We start from the raw sequence: 9154 nt of genomic DNA, 5'->3' as shown, positions 1-9154 counted from the left end.
CACAACTAGTGGACATGAAACTCTACCAAAAGGGGTTAAAATTCTTTTAAAAGAATTTGATGATCTATTTCCTCCCAAGGGTCCAATGGGCCTTCCTCCTTTGAGAGGTATAGAACATCAAATTGATTTGGTGCCTGGGGCTAGCCTACCTAATAGGCCTGCCTATAGGACCAACCCCCAAGAGACTAAAGAAATAAAGTCTCAAGTCCAAGAGTTGTTGGAGAAGCGCTGGGTTCGAAAGAGCTTAAGTCCTTGTGCTATTCCAGTGTTATTGGTTCCCAAGAAAGATGGCAAGTGCAGAATGTGTTGTGACAGTAGAGCCATCAACAACATCATTGTGAAATATAGACATCCTATCCCTAGACTTGATGATATGTTAGACGAGCTTCATAGAGCCATCATATTTTCTAAGGTTGATCTTAAAAGTGGTTATAATCAAATAAGAATTAAAGAATGGTTGGTGATGCCTTTTGGACTCACCAATTCTCCCAGTACTTTTATGCGTCTCATGAATCATGTTCTAAGGGATTGTATAGGAAAGTTTTTTGTAGTTTATTTTGATGACATTCTTATATATAGTAGGTGCCTAAGTGATCACATAGGACACTTAAGGCAAGTTTTTAATATTCTTAGGAAAAATCATCTTTTTGGTAATCTAGAGAAATGTACATTTTGTGTAGATAGTGTTGTGTTCTTAGGTTTTATAATTAGTAAGAAAGGGGTTCATGTGGACCTCGAGAAAATCAAGGCCATCCAAGAATGGCCCACTCCTAAAAGTGTTGGAGATATTAGGAGCTTCCATGGTTTGGCAAGCTTCTATAGGAGATTTGTTACTAATTTCTCCACACTTGCCTCCCCATTAAATGAGTTGGTCAAGAAAAATGTGGAGTTTATATGGGGAGAAAAACAAGAAAAAGCCTTTCTAACCTTAAAGGATAAGCTTACCCATGCACCACTTTTAGCTCTACCTTATTTTTCAAGAACTTTTGAGCTAGAATGTGATGCCTCTAGAGTTGGCATAGGGGCAGTTTTGTTACAAGGTGGGCACCCAATTGCTTATTTTAGTGAAAAACTCAAAGGTGCCTCCCTTAACTACCCTACCTATGACAAAGAGTTTTATGCCTTGGTTAGGGCCCTTGAAACTTGGGAACACTATCTTATTCCCGAAGAGTTTGTCATTCATAGTGACCATGAGTCACTTAAATATTTGAGGGGCCAAGGTAAACTAAATAAAAGGCATGCTAAATGGGTAGACTTCTTAGAACAATTGCCATATGTGATCAAATACAAGAAAGGGAAAAATAATGTTGTGGCTGATGCCCTTTCTAGGAGACACAATTTTCTAGTCTCCCTTGGATCTCAAATCTTGGGATTTGATCACATTAAGGAATTGTATACTAATGATCTCGAGTTCAGTGAAAATTATACCTAATGCTTAGCAAAGCCTCAAGGAGGTTTCTATATTTCTGAGGGGTACTTGTATAAAGAAGGAAGAATATGTATACCCCAAGGATCTATTAGAAAACTCCTTGTTAAAGAAAGTCATGAGGGTGGTCTCATGGGGCATTTTGGAGTTGAAAAGACTCTAAGTTTCTTAAAAAAAATTCTTTTGGCCCCATATGAGAAGGGATGTTGAGAGGTTTTGCTCTATATGTATAGCTTGTTTACAAGAAAAGTCTAAAGTAATGCCTCATGGCTCCTATACACCCTTGCTAGTTTCTAACTCTCCATGGGTTGATATCAGTATGGATTCTATTTTGGGCTTGCCCAAGACCCAGAGAGGCATGGATTCTATTTTTGTGATAGTGGATAGATTTAGTAAAATGGCCCATTTTATACCCTATCACAAAATAGATGATGCAAGCAACATAGCAAGACTCTTCTTCAAGGAAGTGGTTAGACTTCACGGTCTACCCAAAACCATTGTTTCAGATAGGGACACTAAGTTCCTTAGCCATTTCTAGAAAACTCTTTGGAGTAGGCTAGGAACTAAACTACTTTTCTCTACTACTTGTCATCCCTAAACTGATGGGCAAACAAAAGTAGTTAATAGATCCCTATCTACAATGTTAAGGGCAGTCCTTAAAGGTAACCATAAGTCTTGGGATGAGTACTTGCCCCATATTGAGTTTGCTTATAATAGGGTAGTCCATAAGACTACCAAAATCTCACCTTTTGAGGTTGTATATGATTTTAACCCTCTTACTCCTTTGGACCTAATACCCCTACCAGATTCTTCTCACTATTTACATAAAAAAGGGGTATCTAGAGCTAAATTTGTGAAGAAATTACATGAGAAGGTTAAAACTCATATACAACAACAAAATGAAAGAATTGCTTTAGAAAGAAGCAAAGGAAAGAAAAACCTCATCTTTGAGGAAAGAGATTGGGTTTCACTTCATTTGAGAAGGGAAAGGTTTCCTTCTCAAAGGAAGTCTAAACTCAATCTAAGAGGAGATGGTCCCTTTCAGGTCCTCCAAAGAATCAATGATAATGCCTACAGGTTAGATCTTCCCAGTGATTATGGAGTAAGTAACACTTTTAATGTTAGTGATCTTATTCCCTTTGCAGGTTATGATGAGGAAGATTAATCTACAAATTTGAAGACAAATCCTTCAAAAGAGGGAGGGGATGATAGATCATGGGCCAAGTGCCCAACTGCTAGAGCTATGTCTAGGAAGATTCAAGAAGAGTTGGACCTTTTGAAGACTAGTGGGCTTCTCAAGCCCAAGGTATTCTTCACTTTGACTACTCTATCATAAAGAGAAGGCCTAGTTCTACTTGTGTATATTGTATAGTTTGTACATAGTTATCTTGTATAGGTTATTTTTGCCTTTGTATTTGTGAGGCATTTTACTTGCTTTTATTAGTGATTGGATATTGATTTTAGGGTGGGTTACTTGGAGAGTTTGACTCCATTTAACATCCTTTGTTGATACATTCATTTTATATTTTTTTAGTAGGGAAAAAGGGGTGGCATTTAGCAATGCTTGAGGGTGTGACTAGTAATTGGGCTAGAACTGGGCCTAGGCAAAATTTTGCATATTAGACTCATTTTGCTCCTAATTTTTCATAGATTTGATTTAGCTAGGTCTCATCATCATATGATGAACCTAACTAAACCAAATCAAATATTTTTGAAATAAATTAAGTGAGCATTTTGAGTCTTGGCCGCCTAGCTCTTCTACTTGTTCTTGGCCGAATTTGAGTCTCTCCTTCCAAGCTTCTAAACCTTGGTAGGTTAGGCTGACCTTACCATGGTTCTTAAGTGAACCATGGTCAAGGTTATCTTGTCCTACAAGTTTTAGAAACCATGGATGGTTAGGCTAAACCTTATCATGGTTCCTAGTTAACCATGGTTAAGGTTAGCTTACACTACAAGCTACCTCTCCCTATATATTTGTAAATCTGACCTAATACCTCACTTTTGATGAATGAATTCAGAATTTCTACTAGAATTCTCTCTTCTCTTAAGTCACCAAAACTGTGGAGACAAATCTCTCTAGGTTTCTCTCAAAAGAACTCCAACCTTTGAGCTAGGTTCTTCAAACTTCTTCATTCTCAAGGAGTGGCCGAACCTTCCTCCATTGTTCAACCTCCATTGAAACTTCTTTAAAGGAGTATTCCCTATCATCAACATGTTCAACCTCAAGAGGAAAAGGTCTTGGAATGGAAAGCTTGGAAGAACATCAATCTTCTCCAAGTGCTTCCATCATAACTGGATCATTCGTTAACATTTTTATGTGATTCTTGGATCTAAATTGTAGTCTCAAATGTCTACTTTCTAACCCAACAATTAGAATTCAATTTCATTAATTACATACAAAAAAATCACATAAATACTAAGGTATATTCATACTAGAATTTTCAAAATAAGGAACAACTAACACTCGAGCTCTCTTCTTCCAATCAAATCGATAAAAACATAGATTAAAACCTAATATTACTCTACTATACCATTAATTACTCAAATAAAACATCAATTTCACACATTCATGCAATTAACATCAATCCTAACTTTGCTCTATAAAGAAGGTTTTCATATAGGAGACACTCAAACATTTTCAAACAATTCAAATTACATGAAATTAATATTATATATATAATTCAAACAACATCACATATGATGCACAAAATTATATATCCATATCAACTTCTCGTACAATCATCAAAAAAATTTATTCCCTTAGAGTTTTCATAGAACTCATAGATAATTCAAGATCCACAAAGATTGGTTCAATACATAAAATTAAGCACTCAATATCATCAATTAGACCAATGAAGAATCATATAAAAGATAAAAATTAATAAACAAATACAAATTTAGTTTTCCCTTATACAACATACAACAAAAAAGGAGATTGAGGGTCAATCTCATTGCCCAACAATTATCCCCACACCCAAAGTGAGACTACTCACTCACTGCCCCTTACCTTAACAAGGTTATCAATAACGAATAACGGTTCCGCCATAAACATATGGCAGATGGCGTGGCGGCTTATGGCAAACAAAAACAATATATATATATATATATATATATATATATATATATATATATATAGATAACTAAATTCCAAAATTTTGAAAAACTAAGAACAAAAACATTGAACAGATGAAGAACAAGAACAATCACACAAAATAAGAGAGAGGGGGGAGAGAGAGAGAGAAAAAAGATGATGAACATATGAAGAAATGAAAAATAGAAAGAAAAAAAAAATAAATAGATGGAAGGAAGAAGGAAAAACAAACAGAAAACAAAAAGAACTCTTATGGGTCAACGAATTTGTTGGCCATAAAACTTTCTGAAGCTCAAGTTGCTATGGTTCAGGTCGCTGGCGAGGCTAATGGCTTATGAAGGCTCACCATAGTTGTTTGCTTGCAATTTAGGAGCTTCACATGAGAAAAGATGAGAAAGAAAAAAGAGGATGAGGAGGAATTCCGCCATGAGTGCCATGAAGCCATGGCCATGGCAGATATGACGGGCACCATGGCAGATATGGCAGGTTCCATGGCAGATATGGCAGATGTTGCTATATAACGAGAAATAACAGATAACAAATGGTAGAGGGGTTCAAAAATGCAACGTTATACCTTTATGGCAGCGCCATAACGGTTATTTAATAACGTTGTACCTTAATGAGTGCTAGAAAATGGATGTAGATCTTCAATATGTTCTCCTACGAGCTATGTTTCTTATAAGCCTTAAGAGTGTGTAGAAGACCAAAAAAGTGTAAAATAAAAAAATTGTCTAGAAAACTCTCTTTTTTAAAAACATAACCCCATCTTAATCAAACAATTAAAAAATAATAATGCTAGTTAAAAAAATCATTCCCTCACCTAATAAAATAATTAAATCATTTAATTATAAAATTTTATAATACATTGATATAAAAATAAAATAATTATTAAAACGGCCCAAATAATTATAAAAAAAAAATATAATAGTAGTTAACAATATATATTCAAATACCATAAAACACATTTTCCAAAATACATTTATGTAATGATTAAAACATATATTTTCTCTAAATAATTTTTATAACAAAATATTATTAAAACACACATTTCTCCAATAAATATTATATATAACAATTTAATAAATATTTATTAAAAATACTCATAATTATTAAAATTCTCTAAAATATTTAGTAAAATCACTTTAATTAATCAAAATATCCTTTTGATAATTTTAGAAAATTAGGGACATTACACTTCTCTATTTGAAAATTTAAAAAAATATAGAAAGATAATGACCAGTTGCTTGAAAGGTGAGTAATTTGAAATATGAATATCATTAAAATAGAAAAAAGAGGAAACAAATAAATAAAAGATGATGAAAGAGAAAGTGATTTAGAAATAGTTATAGGGTAAATTAGTCCAAAATTTATGTACACAAAAAAGAGATATCTCCTTTATTATAACTAGTGGGGTCAAGATAAAATGTATATTAATCAAAATAGAAGATAAATGATGAATAACCAAAACTAAAAGGATAGAATGTTAAAATAGAAAAGTAACCGTTTATAAGAATAATTGTGATTGGTTTAGGATGATATGGTACTCGGAGTGAAAATTAAAATTGAAGTTAAGCTTTTCTATTGGAGTTAAATAAATATAGTGATTAGAATAGATGACTATGATACTAAGGAATAAAATTAACTATTGAAAAGTGGAAACTAAAATTTTATATTTTTTATTCCCCTTTATATATTGTTATAGATTAGACTAATGAAAAAGAGGTAGTTCGTGCCTCTTTATTTTTAAAAATAACTTAAAATTATTTTTAAAATAAATTCAAATCAATAAAAAAAAATTACGGAGTTGGTAGTTACTTAAAGAGTATAAGCAGTTTGAGAATAAATAAATATTAAAAGAGAAATAATGATTAAATTTATAAGTAAAATAAAAAAGTAAAATTGTTCATATAAAAAATGGAGATGAAGATTGATGGAAGAGCATGGGCTAAAGGCCCAACCACTAGAGCTATGGCCAGGAGATTACTTGAAGATTTGACTGCTTCAGAGCTTAGTGGGCCCAATGGGCTTGGTGGGCCTAGGGTGCTTCTCACTTGGACCTTCATTGATTAAACACCATGTTCTATTGTATTTTCTTAGTATAGGAATTTACTTTGATGTTGATCTTGTATTTTGACCATAGAATAGGGTTTAGGCGTCTTGGGCTTAATTTTGGGCTTCTTGGGCTTTGGGCTTTTGATACCCATATTGGGCTCATTCTTCTTCTTGTAATTTTTCCTATTCATTGTATTCATTAGACCAATGTATTTCGGTCAATAGATTAGGTTTATATGTAGAATACATTAATAGGAGAAATAGGTTTCATTTATGCATCATTTAGAAGTAATTTGAATTGAATTTGAGTCACATGGATGGCATGGGGTGGATCCGACCATGTGAGCTTCAAATTCAATCCAAATCACTCCTAAATGACACTTAGATGAGGGTAGCATCCGTGTAAGCATATGAGTTGGCCTAAGTTTGAATTTCAAATTTGAATTTGAAATTCAAACTTGGCACCAACTAGGTTTACTAAGTTGCCGCCCAAGTTAACCTAATTCTATCCTATAAATGTAACTTTTCTCACCTTGTAACACACTTTTGAATATATGAGATTCTGAATTGTTTCAACCATCTTCAAGAGTCACCGAATTTCGAAAGAGAGAACCATAGATAGTGCCTTCAAAATTCCCTTAGGAAAACCTAGTTTCCTTCCCTTTGAAGTGTGCAATCCCTTGAGTTCTTGAGCTTGGATACTTCCTTCAAGGTCTTGACCTTGTCTTCAGATAGAATACTACGTTCAAGGAGTACAACATTTTGGTTCTATCTCCATTGAAGAGGATCCGTGCCTAGGAGGAGCTTAGGAGGAGCTTGTTCATCACTTCTTCTACTCACTTCTATCAATTTTGGTATCAAGAGCAAGGTTTCTTCAAGGAGATAAGTTCTTCAAACTTTTGTGTCCGTGTTTGTGTTCTTGTGTTCTTGTGTTTGTCTTGCTTGAGTTTCTTTATGGATCTATACGTTTTAATTCATATTGTGTTCATAGATCCATTGTTGATTGTTCTTGATTTTCTTCCACAATAAACTTGTTAGGAATTATTTGCTTGTGCTATTTTGATTTTATTTTTGAGTCTCTCCATTCCTTGTATGTGTCCGTGATTGGACTTCATGCATATACATTAGATTTTGGTTTTTAATCTTGTTTTGTCTTAGAAGTTCATGTTTAGTCCTTATATGTTGCAAATTCCTTGAATAGCATGTTTAACCTAGTTTTATTTTGAAATTTTGTGTCTACATGTTGCTCTCGGTTTGCTCTAATTTGTGCCTACCTATATGTGCTTTTTCTTTTACCTTATTGTGTTCATAATTTGCTATTAGTCCTAGAAAGTTTCTTTAGAGTTAGGTTTCCATTGTGTACTTGAGTTTTCAAATCACTTTCCATTGAAAACTCTTATAAAAAATTTTGTGACTCAAAATTTCAAGTGCTTAATTCTACTTCTAGTGCACTCTTTCTTGTGGATTCAATTTTAAAAAAAAAAATTAGAGGCTGAAAACAGAGATAAAATAGAGCCTAAAACAAAAGAAAAGTTCTAAAGTTCAAAAGAAAAGTGTGCAAAAAGAATTCAATACAAAAACCTAAAACTAGTGCACTAGTTTCATAGATTCACTTGAATTTTTGACCTAATTTTGTAGTCACAGTTTCTATAGCTTGGAATCATAGAAAAATTTGAAACAAAAGGCAAACACCTTCTCTGGAGTCTTAATTTGAGACTGAAAAAAGAAAGAATTAAAAAAAATATATATAAGACAATTTAATTTGAAAAAGCCGTGAGGTGTTCTTGGATAAAATTCACTTGATTCCTTGTTATTGTTTTGACTACTAATTGTTCTATACTTATCCAATTGCTTTCAATTTTTTTTTGTTTTGTTCATCTACTCTAGTACCTATCTAGGAACCTTCCTAACTGAGTGCTAGCATTTATTTGGAGTCTTAATTTTCAGTTTTACTTGTTGAACCTCTTTGTGTCTTGTCATATACACCTATTACTCTTTACTTTTGGTATAAGCTTTCCAAATTGTGCTTTATTGCTTGTCTAGTTTTCTTTCATTAAATTTCCTGTGCTGGAAGTGGCCTCAAATCCTTGCTCAAGGATCAAGCATTGCTCAACAAAGAGTAGGAAAAGTTTGGACACTAAGACTACAAAAATTTGACCTAATTTAGTGACCTAGCTTTTCCTAAACTTCCTTCACTTGAGTGAGCATTCCTTTCACCTTGTGAGGCAGCCATGATGGAGGTGAGTAGAAGTAGTGAAACACAAACTCCTCCTAAACTCCTCCTAGGCTTGGATCTTCTTCAATGGAGATAGAAACACACTTGAAGAACTCGTGAAGATGAAGAACACTTGCTGAAATGGAAGAAGGAAGCATCCAAGCTCAAGAACTCAAGGGATTGCACACTTCAAAGCGAAGGAAACTAGGTTTTCCTAAGGTTTTTGAAGGCATTCTCTTAGGTTTTCTCTCTTGGATATTTTGGTGACTCTTGAGGGAATTAGCTGAAGGTAATGTTCAAAAATTCTCATATATTCAAAAGTGTTGATACAAGGTGGTAAGAGTTACATTTATAGGAAGAAACTAGGTTA

The sequence above is a fragment of the Cajanus cajan genome, chromosome 7 (genome assembly GCF_000230855.2).
Source record: "Cajanus cajan strain Asha chromosome 7, NIPB_CcT2T_4, whole genome shotgun sequence".
Lineage (NCBI taxonomy): Eukaryota > Viridiplantae > Streptophyta > Magnoliopsida > Fabales > Fabaceae > Cajanus > Cajanus cajan.
Note: the sequence above shows the minus strand (reverse complement) of the source record.